This window comes from Coturnix japonica, chromosome 5 (assembly GCF_054131305.1).
Source record: "Coturnix japonica strain WE chromosome 5, WE-NBRP24, whole genome shotgun sequence".
NCBI classification, from domain to species: domain Eukaryota; kingdom Metazoa; phylum Chordata; class Aves; order Galliformes; family Phasianidae; genus Coturnix; species Coturnix japonica.
In genome coordinates this window covers 6,011,612-6,024,321 of record NC_140667.1, presented here as the reverse complement: position 1 = coordinate 6,024,321, position 12,710 = coordinate 6,011,612, and the positions used below count along the sequence as shown (strand labels likewise).

Sequence of the window (12,710 nt, the reverse complement as noted above, 5' to 3'; positions counted from 1 at the left end):
TATTTTGTTTCCTCTTTGAATTTGCTTTTACATCCCCTTCTTCCTCAGCTGAAACAAGTTTCGATTTGAGGATATTCCCTTGAAAACATAGGTAATAGCTGAACAAAAATCGTCTGTGATGTCATCACTTCTTAAGATATCATCAAGAGTCAAAACGTATAGCAAAAATACTACTGTTCTCAGCATGACATTGTATCTGATACTGGCACAAAGTCTTCCCAAAATGAGGAGTTTGCTCATAGGAGCAACACCAGAGCTCCTCACCTGAGCAAGCGCTGGCAGCATTCGAGCCCTGCCTCTGCAGTAGGTACAGGGTTTGAAAAGATTTTCTTTCGAGAGCTTATTAAAATTGAAAAATGACGCAGCCAATTGCCAAGTTGTTTCTCCCAGGTTTGTACAGTGCTCAGATAGCATATCATTTCCATAGCTGAGCTCTTGGCCATGCAGGCTGTTCCTGTGAAGAGGCTGGGCAATCTTCAGTGCTGTGCCGTGCTCAGAAGTGCTGCTCAGACTGTAAATATTATATGCTGCTGCAAGAACATTTGAATGGTAATACTCAAGCAATTACTTTCCTTTCAAGATCATTAAACACAAATCTGACTTGTATTTTAATAGGACTGCCAATGTATTTAATGGGGGGCAGTAAAGGGTAGTTTTTTTCTAATGGATGAATGTTTATATTATTATCCACTCTGAGAGAGCACATTAGGAGGAGACTGGATAACGTTCATGTGTTTTGCCTCAGTCCCTTTTGCCCAGTATTCATTTCCCCTCCCTCCCGCCCCCCCAGTTTTGCATCTTATAATCTTATGGCAAAACTGCATCCATAATAAAATCCACCACCACACTCTGCTTATTAGACACAAAAGGTCATAGAGACACTTTCCTCTCCTGCTAACTTCAGGGAAGGTTTTGCATGTACTTCAGAGCAAGTGTAGCTCCACACTGCATGAAATGTCCTACCTGTGCTCTGCATCCAGGGTGGAAAGACATATTTCTGTGAGGTCAGTTCTTCCTTGTCAGAGTGCATCAGAGTGCATGAAGGTTTGCTGGTTGAACCTGCATCCAGTGAGCCATCTGTATGCCCACTACAATGTTTTAGGTGTAATACTTGATGTCTCCCTGGGAAGTAATGATGAGCAGAAGTTACTGCAAGGGTACCAGGCAAAATTTGGAAAAGTTTATAGGTATGCATCGTAAATGTTGTGATAAAGAACATCAGGAAGGTGGCTTTAAATCCAGAATTCATTGAAAGAAGCTCAAGAGTCAAAAGACAAAGCAAGGGAGAAGGCTTTACAATGCTTTCCATTCCAAAGAATGGCAGCAAAAAGTCCAACCAGGAGCCACTGCAGGACTGCATTTATAACCAGGACTTATCACGGTAATAAGTGCAGTGATAATGGTAGGAGCTTTGAATGGTTTCTGACAGTTGCAAGCAGTAATAATGCAGATGAACACTGCCAACAAACACTGCCTCACCTGAGGGCTGGAAAAACCCCATTGCATCGACATACCTTGCTTTACCATTGGCATGGAGTGGCTCTGCTACAGCACCAGAGCCTACTTGCCAAGAGCTTCTCCCGGGCTTTTTCCAGCAAAGCTCCCCCTTACAAGCACCACACACCTGCAAGGGCAGACAGACACGTAGAGCATCATATACAGAATACAGAACGTTCTCAGAGACGAGCACAAATCCAGAACTGTACGGCTCGCGTCCCTCCTCAGAGAGGTATTGTAGACCCACAGTTGCTGCATTTGGGACCATTATTATAGAAAACTGTTGACATTTTCTGGGTTAAGGATGCTTATCTGGAATTCATGGATAATTTAGTCCCCTTGGCTTGCAGAAATAGTTTGATATACTCTTTAAATAAGCATATGAAGAGATTGATGCATGTTGTCTGTGGGTTCAGATGTTCTGAAAAGTGACATTTCTGTATGGCAAAGAATAAGGCTTAAAAGGGGATATTATTTATAAAAGCACCAGCATGCACAAGCAGTGTTTATTTACCATTTAAATGCCTCATTTCTGTTCTGGCTGTCTGTGCTATAATTTGCACAGGCACTTAAACTTGAGTATAAATAAATGCACAGAAGTAGCGTTTATGCAGAGTTAAGATGAGGAAATCAAGCGCTAAAAGATGGAGACTGCTCCCGCACCGCTGTTCAGCCATCTTACCACCTTTGGCTTCTGCTGAAGTCTCCTTTAGCAGCAAATACGAAGCCATCCATGCTTGAAGGGCTTGCTCAAGCCACCAGGCTGAAGACATGGCTGTGGTTCAGAGAGCCAAACACTGGCTGGCATTTCACCCCTACACACAGGAAATGCACAGGAAGGCTGCAATGAGAGATCTCATGCAACTTGCCAAGAGCCTCAGGTTGGGAACGTCTTCCTCACCTCAGCTTTGGGCAAAGTGAGACCTGCTCAAATAGAGGACAGAATGACATCCACCATTAACTTATTGTGTCTATTAGACGGGTTGGATAAGTTGCATCTTTTCCTGTTGTTAGAGTAAACCTCTCACTTGAGCTCATGAGAACAGGCAGTAGGATGAGAATTGGGTGTAAGGACAGGTTATGCCACTTACCTTACCACACCTGTTCTGTGTCAGTCAATGGGGAACATGCCCTCCCTAACTTGTTTGGCGAACACAGGCCACTAGCAGCACCCTGCAGGGGCAGTGGTAGAAAACTGCTGGGCAGGAAGAGTCCATCACACCCCTCATGGAGCACACAGCTTCTCCAGAGAGTCCTGTGAAGCACTGCCAGATGAAATGAGACAGAGCTGAGTGTGCACCAACATCAGCCAGGGCAGAGACCCTCAGTCTCAGGTGATGTTTCTGTGCTCAGAAGCAGCCACGCTTGGAAAATTCCACCTTCTTTGCTTCTGCTTTGATTGCATCCAAGAAGAAAGCCTGTGAACAGCAAGATGCCTGAAGTGAACATTGCTGACATGGAGAGGAGATACTGTTCGTGATCTGCCCTGGTACAAAAAGTAGGGATAGCAAAGCATCAGTGCTGCGCTGCTCGTTGGGACTCCTTGATGAGGAGGCTTGCTTATCTTTTCTAGAACATGCTTTTCTGCTAAGATCAGTACAGTATCACCCAACTTACATATTGACAACTCAAAAGCATTATCTTGCATCTGACTTCACTGTAGGGAATCCTAACAACACACAGTTGTTCATTTTGCAACTGCAAGACCATACCTCTTCCTGCATGGAGTGCAGTGCTTGAAGCAGCACATGGGCAGCCTGCAGGGTTACAGCAAGCAGCAGTGCTGAGCTCCCTGCTGCTGCATGGGGACCTGGATTCCACACAGCATGGGCACAAGGGTATAAAGCTCCCAGAGCTTTCACAGCCCTTGTCCTGCCCATGAACAGCAGTGTGAAAGCTGTGTGTGTCACTCCTTGGCTAGCTCCCGCTAGCTGCCACAATTGCTAGATATTTGTGAGAGAAAGATAAGTCATCTTTAATGACCAATGGGAAATATCAGGTTATTATTCCTCCCTTGCTTCTCTAACAACCTTCAAGCTTTGCCCACAGCAGTGCGTTTGTTCTCAGTCATATTTTGATTTACTGACAGTGGGCTTTGGGAACAGCCCCCGTCATTACTGACAGCCATGGTAAGTAGCCTATTGACTTCAGAAGGTGGGGAATTTCACCCCTTCTATGCGCATGTGTGTATATGAGTGCCTTTTGAAAAGCACTAGGCATACATTAATGCTAATAACTAAGACCGCTGTTCCTTTGCCTGTGTCTGATAGGCAGCAGGCAGAGTGTGAACTGCTCTATGTATCAATTAAATGAAAAATAAATAATAGGGAGAAAGTAATATCTTTAACAGTGTATTCACTGGCACATACATATTTATTAGACTGCAAATGCAATGCTGCTCATATTGTTTATGTTCATCATGAAGCCCTGGAGTCATTTATGGTATCATGGTTTAAATTATGAAAGTCAGATGCAGGAGCATGGCCATATTCCTCAAACCAGGCTTGCTGAGAAACCTCTGCTTTTTATTTTTGATCTCATTCACACATTTGATCCATTATTGGTGTGAATCATCTTTGGAACACAATTCCAATCTAAGAGAACAAAATCAATTCCTAGACTTTGTTTTTTCAGATTGCCACCTCCTATCTTTAAAAACAAACCAAGTGGAGGCAGGGTTCTTTTAATGAAGAATCAGGAAGCACAGCAAAAGTGTGTGCAATTTGCTGGATATATCAGTAGCAAGGAGACTGTCTCTTAAAACGTGGTTAAATATGTAAACTCTGCCTAGGGAAAATATTTACCTAGATTGACAGCGATTGGGGTAAAAAGCACTCAAGATAAGTGGCTCTTTAGCCAACTTTAATTTGTTGATGGATAGATTGATGGGAGGATGGTCAAAGGCATGACAACATAACTCTCTGTAATGGAGATATCCTGTCTGCTGGAGTTTGTAGTACCATTTTGTCTAATTATTTGTGATCCAAACTTTGCTCCCAGTGAGACGAGTTGTCATTCCTTTTCTTTAAACGGAAATATGAGGAGGTAGAATCAAGAATAATTAGAGCAGAGGACGCTTACATCTTCTGCAGTCAAGAGTACATACAGAATCATGCCCAGTGGTTAAAGATAGTTTACTATATTAATTGAAATAGTTGTGCATTCTGTTATGCAGTTTGTACGAGAACAGATGGCCCATTTCACAAATTAAGCCTTGTCTTTTTACATCGTTTCAACAAGGTAATGGTGAATGAAAGCTGCTATTGCACATGATCTCATGTTCAAACATTGTAGCATTGGTACAGGCTATGCTTTTCTTGTGCAAGCTAGTGGGAAAGCAAGAAAATCAATCAGAGGTGAATGCTTGCAAAGCATCCTGAGGAACCACAGAAATATTCTCCCACTGTTACTGCATGTACCACAAAAGCAAAACCTGCCAATCAAGCAGCACAAACTGATGTCTCAGGTTTTCTAATCTAACTGAAAAACACATGCTCCGGGACTAGCAATAGAAGAGAAAATACCACTAGCTGCTTCCCTAGCCACAGAGGCACTGGCCCCAGCATAACCAAGGGCAGGCATGAGACTGCTCTAAGTGGACATAGCCAATCTAACATTAGTTTTCCGGGGACGGAGAGCCTGCAGTGCCTGAAAACTCAGTTTTCTCCCTTAGTTTCCCAAAATTTGAGTAGTCCAAAATTAGGGCTGGTAACTGGGAGCTGTCAGCTCCTTTGAGTGCAACACAATGGGGTAACTGCAGGCATGACCCTGCCCAGAGTGCTGCTGCACACTTTGGATCAGCCTCAGCTACACAACAAGCACATATGTTGCCGCAGGAAATTTAATGTGGAAGGAAAGTAGCCTAGATGGTAGTTTATAGTTCTTTTCAGCAGGACTGCATGAAGCTAATGACACAGAAGGCCATTTGGGTTAAATTGTGAAACTGAAAGATGCAGCACCTGCTTTTATGCTTCACAAGTTACTGAAATACTTCTTCCTTTCTAAAATGCAATGCAAATGACAATATAAAAAAGCCCTCTACAATGTCATTGTCAAGATTATTAAGGCAGGGTTCATCAGCACACTGAAAAATGAAAAAATGATATGAGAAACAGAAAACATCATTATCCCATTTCTAAACCCTTGGCGCATCCATATCTGTGTTGATTCATCGTGCTCCTGTTCTCTCCATGTAAAAAAGGGGATAGTGGTAGGTTTTAGACAAGAGAGATGAAAGTGATCCAAAAGCGTGGAAGAGTTTCCATGTGAGAAGAAAGCAAAAAGCATCTATCTATCCTGAAAAAGATTCCCAAGGGGAGAAACATGTCAGAGGTGTGGAGGGGACAAATGAAGACATGAAGTACTTCAGCAGATGGACGAGAGGGGTTTAGAAACAAAGAAAAGTGCCCAGTTCCACTGGAATCAAACACTTCTGGGGCTGGTGTGCAGCGCATCCTCATCCCCAGCGCACATCATCTCGGGCAGTGGGTATGGGTGGGGACATGGTGCCCCAGATCAGCATCAGGGGGAGCCCCCAGATCAGCTGCCAGGATCTCAAAGGAACCTTTTTGTCACGGACGCAGCGCACACAATTCAAACATTGCATTTATTCTCTAAAATCTTCCCTCACTGTTCTTCAAATGAAACAAAAAGCCCTGACTTAAGCAAAAAATTTTACCAGTGGAAAAGGAGCATTGCCAGAGACCATGAACCCCTGTAGAGATTTTACTTTTGCTATTGATTTTATGCGTGAGATGCTTAGCGACTCTGATAATATCTGACAGTAGAAGAAGCCAGAGAGAGAATAGAAAGGTTAATACAGCAACAATGTCACCAGGAAAACTGGTAAGATTTTCAGAAATTATGGCTCTAAATCTGACTGAAATACCTCACTGTTTGTGAAGCTGACAAGTGTTTTGACAAAAACATCTTCCTCCCTTTGAGGAATTTTAATTTCTTACTGTGATTTTTGCAAGATAAAATGGGATATAATAGCCATAAATGCTTCAGAAAGGGAAAAATGGAAATGGCAGAAAACGAAGTGGTTAACTGAGGTCTTCACAGGGAAAGTGCTCCTATTTCCTATTGTGCTAACAGCTTGCCTGTAACTCTGGAGGCACTGGTATTAATGTGTTGAAAAACCTCATCCAAAAATAGTTTTTGAATAAAGAGGTCTCCGAATAACAGCATTGCTCCTCTGGGACAGCACAAACCAGAAGGCAAGGGGATGGGCACAGCACAGCCTCAGCTTCTCTGGGACTTAGGAAGACGTGCAGCCAGACCTGCCCTCCCCAGCAAGCTCGGCCCAGCCAGGCTGCCCTTGGAACACATCTGACCACCCAAGACAAAATGAGGAGAGAGCCAAATGTGCTCTAGAAGAATCTTCCTTCCAAGGGTAACGTGCTTTTAAAAATGAGTGGAACAGCTGAAAGCCTGTCTCGTGTTTGGATAGTCCCTCTGTTCAGTGGCCATCCTGAAGTAGTAGATGCTTTGCACTAAGTAAGGGTTTGAATTTGGTTATGCTTTGGCCCAGGCTGCTCGGGGAGGTGGTGGAGTCTCTGTCCCTAAACGTTTTCAAGAAATGTGGAGATGTGGCACTGAGGGACAGTTCAGTGGGCATGGTGGGGAATGTGTTGACTGTTGAATGAGATGATCTTAGTGGTCCTTCTAATCTTAACGATTCTACAGTTCTATGAATTCATGTCTGTCTCTTCCTGGTAAGCACTCCTCATTTAAGGGTCTTCAACATAAAGCATGATAAGCTGATGCCTGTTAAAAGTGTAGGTCTGGACAGCTCTGAAGTCCGAGCATGAACCCAGTGCCTGTGGTTACAGCTGTGTAATGTCAGGACCTCAGGAGAGGCAAGGCAGGTTTGAGGATTTGCCCTTCTGTTCAGACCACTCCTCACCAGGCATGGTCTAGACAGCATGGACCTGATACGGGGTCTTACACTCATGGTCTGCCCCTAAAAAACAAGGAGGTAACAGGTCTGACCTGTGCTGAACTACCGCTGCACTAAGACTTTCCCCCAGGTGTCCAGGTTTCAGGCATTTGAACAATGCATTAGAAGCATTTATTCATTAAAATACACAATTACTTGAGGATTGTATGTCTAGAGACTAAAATGTCTTTAACATTTAGTTCAGCAAGACTTCCCCCTGTAACTGCAACCCACTCTATCAGGGCATGTACTATAGCTATTACAGACTTAGAGAACCAAAAAATGCACATTTGAAGTGACTGCATGAAAAAAGTGAATGAGGGTGAAATATAATTAGCTGAGGCAAGGACAAGTAGGTAAGTCTCCACAGTCATAATTTATGTGGGATATTGTTATAGTTATTACCATGCAATTTAACAGGAATACACCAGAGCAATTTTCGTATCTTAAAACATGCAGAAGCACTCTCATATGTATGAGAAAAGTCTCAGAACTCAAATCATCCAAAATAATCAAGAAAGTTATTATCATAAACAGCACAATTAACACAGGGATCACAAGGGATCGGTCTCCAGTTTTGATAATCTTAAGAGAAAGTGAAAGCAATATTAAAACTTCTGTGTAGGAATGGGAGCTATGTTCACATGGTTGTGCACGTCACCAGCACTCTCCAGATGGTAAGTCCCTTCTCTACTGTTCTTTGAGAATTGAAGAAGCAACAAAATTAATAGATTTGGGTCATTGGAGGATACACACGGTGATGAAAAACACTTGGACTGACCTCATATATAAGATGAGTCTTCTTTGAAGCAGGGAAGAAAGTTTTCAGTTGCTGCACATGAGAAGGAGAAGGCATGGAAACCATGGGCTCAAGTTTCTGGAGTTTTAAATCTGTAAAAAGAAAAATAGTGCTGCTTTACGAGGGTCTGTACTGTCATAATTCACTTATGGGCTTCTTTCTAATGTTGCTGTCAATATAGTATAGCTCTCATCAGCCATATAAATTATTTTGACCAGTAACATGGAACATAGTGCCACCATTTCAACAAAAGGAGACATGTGTCATTTTAATTCTCACTTAAATTGCTGAAAATTATCCACTGTCCATTAGATATCAACAATATCCAAATGCAAGCTGTTCTAATCATATGCTAAAATGCAATCACCACCAACTCTCAGGAACACCTGAAAAAAATCTCTCTTTCCCACACTGATCAAGTTCCTATCTCCATCTGAAGGTTTTTTCTCTTCTGTCCTCGTACTCATGTTTGCCCAGTGTGCTTTCAACTCAGTATGCAGCAGGACCTCATCACTGCCTACCAGAGGTGAATAGCTTGTGTGCATATGTGTATATGTACAACACATACAGTTTAGAAGAAAAAGAAATCTTTTAGGGGAGCATGAGGACAGGCTGCAAATTCTCCTGAGGTTTTGGTGTTGTCTTTAAAAATCTGTTTCTCATGTATAAAAATGCTGTCCCAGATCTAAATCTATAGTGAGCGTTTCAGATGAAGTTGAAAAGTACCACAGCTGTCAGTGCCATTTCTGGCATTTCTATATCACAGAATCATTCTCTGTCTCCTGGCCATGCACTCAGATAGAACCAAATATCCAGATAATGCACAGCAGTAGTTTTATAATTTCCATGTTGAGCCCAGAGGTGAGTTTGGAGCCTCTCAGATTTAGGGCAGCAAGCCTCGTTAATCCAAATCTGCCTTCCCAGCAAATAACTCTCTGCAGTTGTAAGAATCCAACAAACCACCTTCTCTAAATTAAGGCTTACGCATGTTTGTTTAGACTTGTATATGCTTCAGACAAAGAGAATCCATTCTTATCATAATAATTATTATTAGGGTTTTGCTTTATTTTATTTTTTAAATCTAATGCTGTGCCAATCCATGTCTGTAAAAAATCTTCTTCCCCATTTGCTGAATCATGCCTGGAATCCATATTAGAAATCAAGTGTGAACAGAAATAAATAAATAAATAAATAAATGAATAACAGGAGGGGAAGATGTGCTACAGGCAGCTGTTGTTGCCAATGCCCTTTCTTTTCCAGAAATAAAAGTCACACAAAAACTTAAAATCTTGCTAGGCCTGTACTCCTTACTGTCAGCATTACCTCCCTTCAGATCTGTTAAAGGGCAAATGTTTTCCTAGCAACAGCATTAACCCATCTGCAAGGGTTTGGAAATAGGCTTTCTGACTTTCCTATAGCTGACAACACATCCTTCTACTCCTATGTGCCCATGGTTTGGTGTGTCCTTTCTTTAGCATTAGGACCTATTTAACTCCAAAGAAGAACAGAGGAACAGTAAATCTTGAAACTCTCTGGAACAGACAGAGCAAGGGAAGAGCTACTGAGAGCACTTCAGAGGCAAATTACAAATGCTACTACAGAAAGTTGTATAAGCCAGTATTAATCTGAGTACATTGGAGTACTCTTACACAATCTCAAATCAATAGACTGCTAATTGATGAGCCACTTACCCTTGCCTCAGTAAGAGCCATGATCCCAGCTTTTAATCATTGTGCAATGCTCCTTGAATAGAAAGCGAGACAGGCAAGCATAATCCCATACAAAAGATCTACAGCCTGTTTTGTATATTAAAAGTAAATAAATAAAGATCTAGATAAGTTCTGTCACAGCACCTAAAATGTATGTATTGTTTCAGCTTCTGGACCAAATCTAATTCTATTCCTTTTTCACAGACCACCAACTCCATAACCTTATTTTCTTTCATCACTGTGAGGAACCAACATGCTTCTCTGCATCTCCCAGTACACTCCCAGCCAGGCAACTGAAGCCAGCACCTAGTGGCACTATTTCCCTCCCTTATTAGCAATGCAATAAGCATATTTTCAGATAATTGGGTTTCAGGAGCCACATGCTCCTGTCTCTGGCTGAACAGAACTAACTTCATCACACTTGCTGATGAAGAACTACTGCTGTATAATGCAGAATCACAGAATCTTAGGGGTTGGAAGGAACCTCTGGACATCATCTACTACAACCCTCTGCTAAAAAAGGTTCCGTACAGAATATAGCCTGTTGAAGAGCTGACCAGGGACTCAGCAATACTGGGAAGGAGTAAAGCAAATTTCTAACAACGATACAAACTTTTTTGTAAATTGCTCTAATTTCCACGCTGTGGTTTAGTGAGTTAGTAACACGTCTGCAATCCATTTACATTTCTCATTCAAGACAAGGGCGAAACCTAGAGACGTATTTTTGGTGATACGTCAATGCAGAAATGAAATGAGGAATAGAAACTCTATTATGATTTTTAAAACACTGATGGCCATTAAGAGTTAGATTTTTTTTGGTCAAAACTGTTCTTCATTCATCAGTTCTCAAGGAAAGTCTCCAGACAGCTCCAAAAGCAGTGTTCTAAGTTCCCCCCCTTTCCCCCCACCCCACCAAAATAAAGCAAGATACAGATTCTCATGCTCTTAATCCTACAGATCTCCTTACCAGAAGATATTGGGGATTTAGTAAGTTGAAGTATATTTAAAAGGGAACCAGAAAATAACATGAAACTTCTCCACCTTGCAGCTCTTTTCACATACAACTCATCATACTTTATTTGTTTTATTACTTACAACATTTTTCATGTTTTCTTTACTTTTCACTTCTATGAAGTTATACAAGGTGATTAATGCTCTCTGACTGTGTAAAGGCTTCACTTGATTTGTGAAAAAATAATTAGAGAAGAAAGAAACCGCCCTTAGAAAAAAAAGTGAGACTAGCTGGAAAAGTATGTCTTGGGCGTGGGAATGTTTGCACAATAGTTTGGGGGAAACATGGTGATTTTCTTCTCCTCCTCTACTTATTCAATGAGGACCTCATGAAACAAGATTTCTTTTTAGCTATCAGAAAACAACAACAAAAAAAGTCATGAGGGAATGTTGTGCTTCTTAGCCAGTAGATTCACCTGAATTAAACTTCTCCAAAACTTTTGACCAGACAGGGAACTCCTTCCCCATAGCTTTTGCATTTGTCAGAGGGCTTGGTTCAGTTTCAGTGGACAAATCATCAGTCTGGCATCTCCACACCCAGGTGGGAGTGAAATACGGACCAACCTCTGCCAAAATAATAACAATAATAAACAGAGATATGTTAACTAGTCCTTGCGCACAGCCACTTCCTCCTCCAGAGAAAGAGGAAACGAAGGGGAGAGTTTCAGAAGACAAAAGCAACACAATGAAACCTACTGGCACTTAAAACTGCCACTCTTCATCAGTGCCTTCCTAACTTAGTAACAGAGATTTAAAGTCATATAACTTGGGACAGACTTCAAAGTTGTTTTGCCCTTTTCCAGGGAATCTGAAACAGGAGTAGTAACAAAACACTCACTGTCCTAACGAAACACTCACTGTCCAAAGAGCTGGACAGGGTCCTGAGCTTAATTATAAGGAATTATTTGAATTAATGTATTATGTTAATCTGAAAAAAGATTGACCCCACAGAGTTCTAACTTTATATGCTTGAAAATTTTTCCTCCTAGAAATATTCACATTAAATGTCTAAGACTACTGAATTTAGGTAATACCTATTAGCATGACAAGGGAGATCACTAAAACTGCATTGGTTTATGTAGCACCAAGCAATTTATCACATCTGACAAGAACTATGGACCATGCTCCCACATGGATACAGCTGTTTCACAGTAAGAAGTCAATCATTCCCACCTAGCATTTCAATAGAAACTCCCTCAAAAGTCACCTTCAAAACAGGTTTATCTGCTTTCCCATCACAGAATTACTCATCTCCAGTCAAAAACCCCCGATTTTTCTAGAGCACAGCTTTACATCCTCTTTGACCTCAGAATCCAGTGACTGGGATAGGGTGTAGTACAAGAAATTTCCTCCAGCTCTGGTGCCTCAGTCTTTAAGCTTTCAGCTGGAGATATTTTAGAGCTGAAACCTGTTCTTTATAGCTCTGAAAAAGTGTCAATCCAAGTTCTGGGGGAAAAAAAAAAGATTGTTAAGTCTATCCACCTTCCAAAAGATATTGCAGCTTCTTCTAACATTAAAATCTCTACATATATATAATTCACACAATCATACAATCAGAATCATTAGGGCTGGAAAAGACCACTAAGATCATCTAGCTTAGCCACTAGTTGATCCCCACTAATCACGTTCCTCAGAGCCACATCTCCGTAGCTCCTGAACGCCTCCAGGGATAGTGAGTCCGCTACCTCCCCAGGCACCCTGTGCCAATGCCTCACCCATCTTGAAAGAAAATTTTCCTAAGATCCGACATGAA

At 41.7% G+C, this 12,710-nt stretch overlaps 1 long non-coding RNA gene across 2 annotated transcripts in view; it reads right to left on the bottom strand.

The window, feature by feature from the left end:
• Positions 1-12,710, bottom strand: part of LOC107314369 (uncharacterized) — a 35,293-nt gene that overhangs the window by 1,268 nt on the left and 21,315 nt on the right. The window contains exons 4-8 of one of the 2 annotated variants that reach the window (XR_004307545.2): positions 8,220-8,329; positions 2,589-2,915; positions 2,180-2,421; positions 1,515-1,624; positions 964-1,122 (exon numbers count right to left, since the gene is read on the bottom strand). This is a non-coding gene — a long non-coding RNA (uncharacterized LOC107314369). Of the gene's footprint in view, positions 1-963; positions 1,123-1,479; positions 1,625-2,179; positions 2,422-2,588; positions 2,916-8,219; positions 8,330-12,710 lie in introns of both variants that reach the window. The other variant, XR_014946942.1, reaches the window with a different exon arrangement.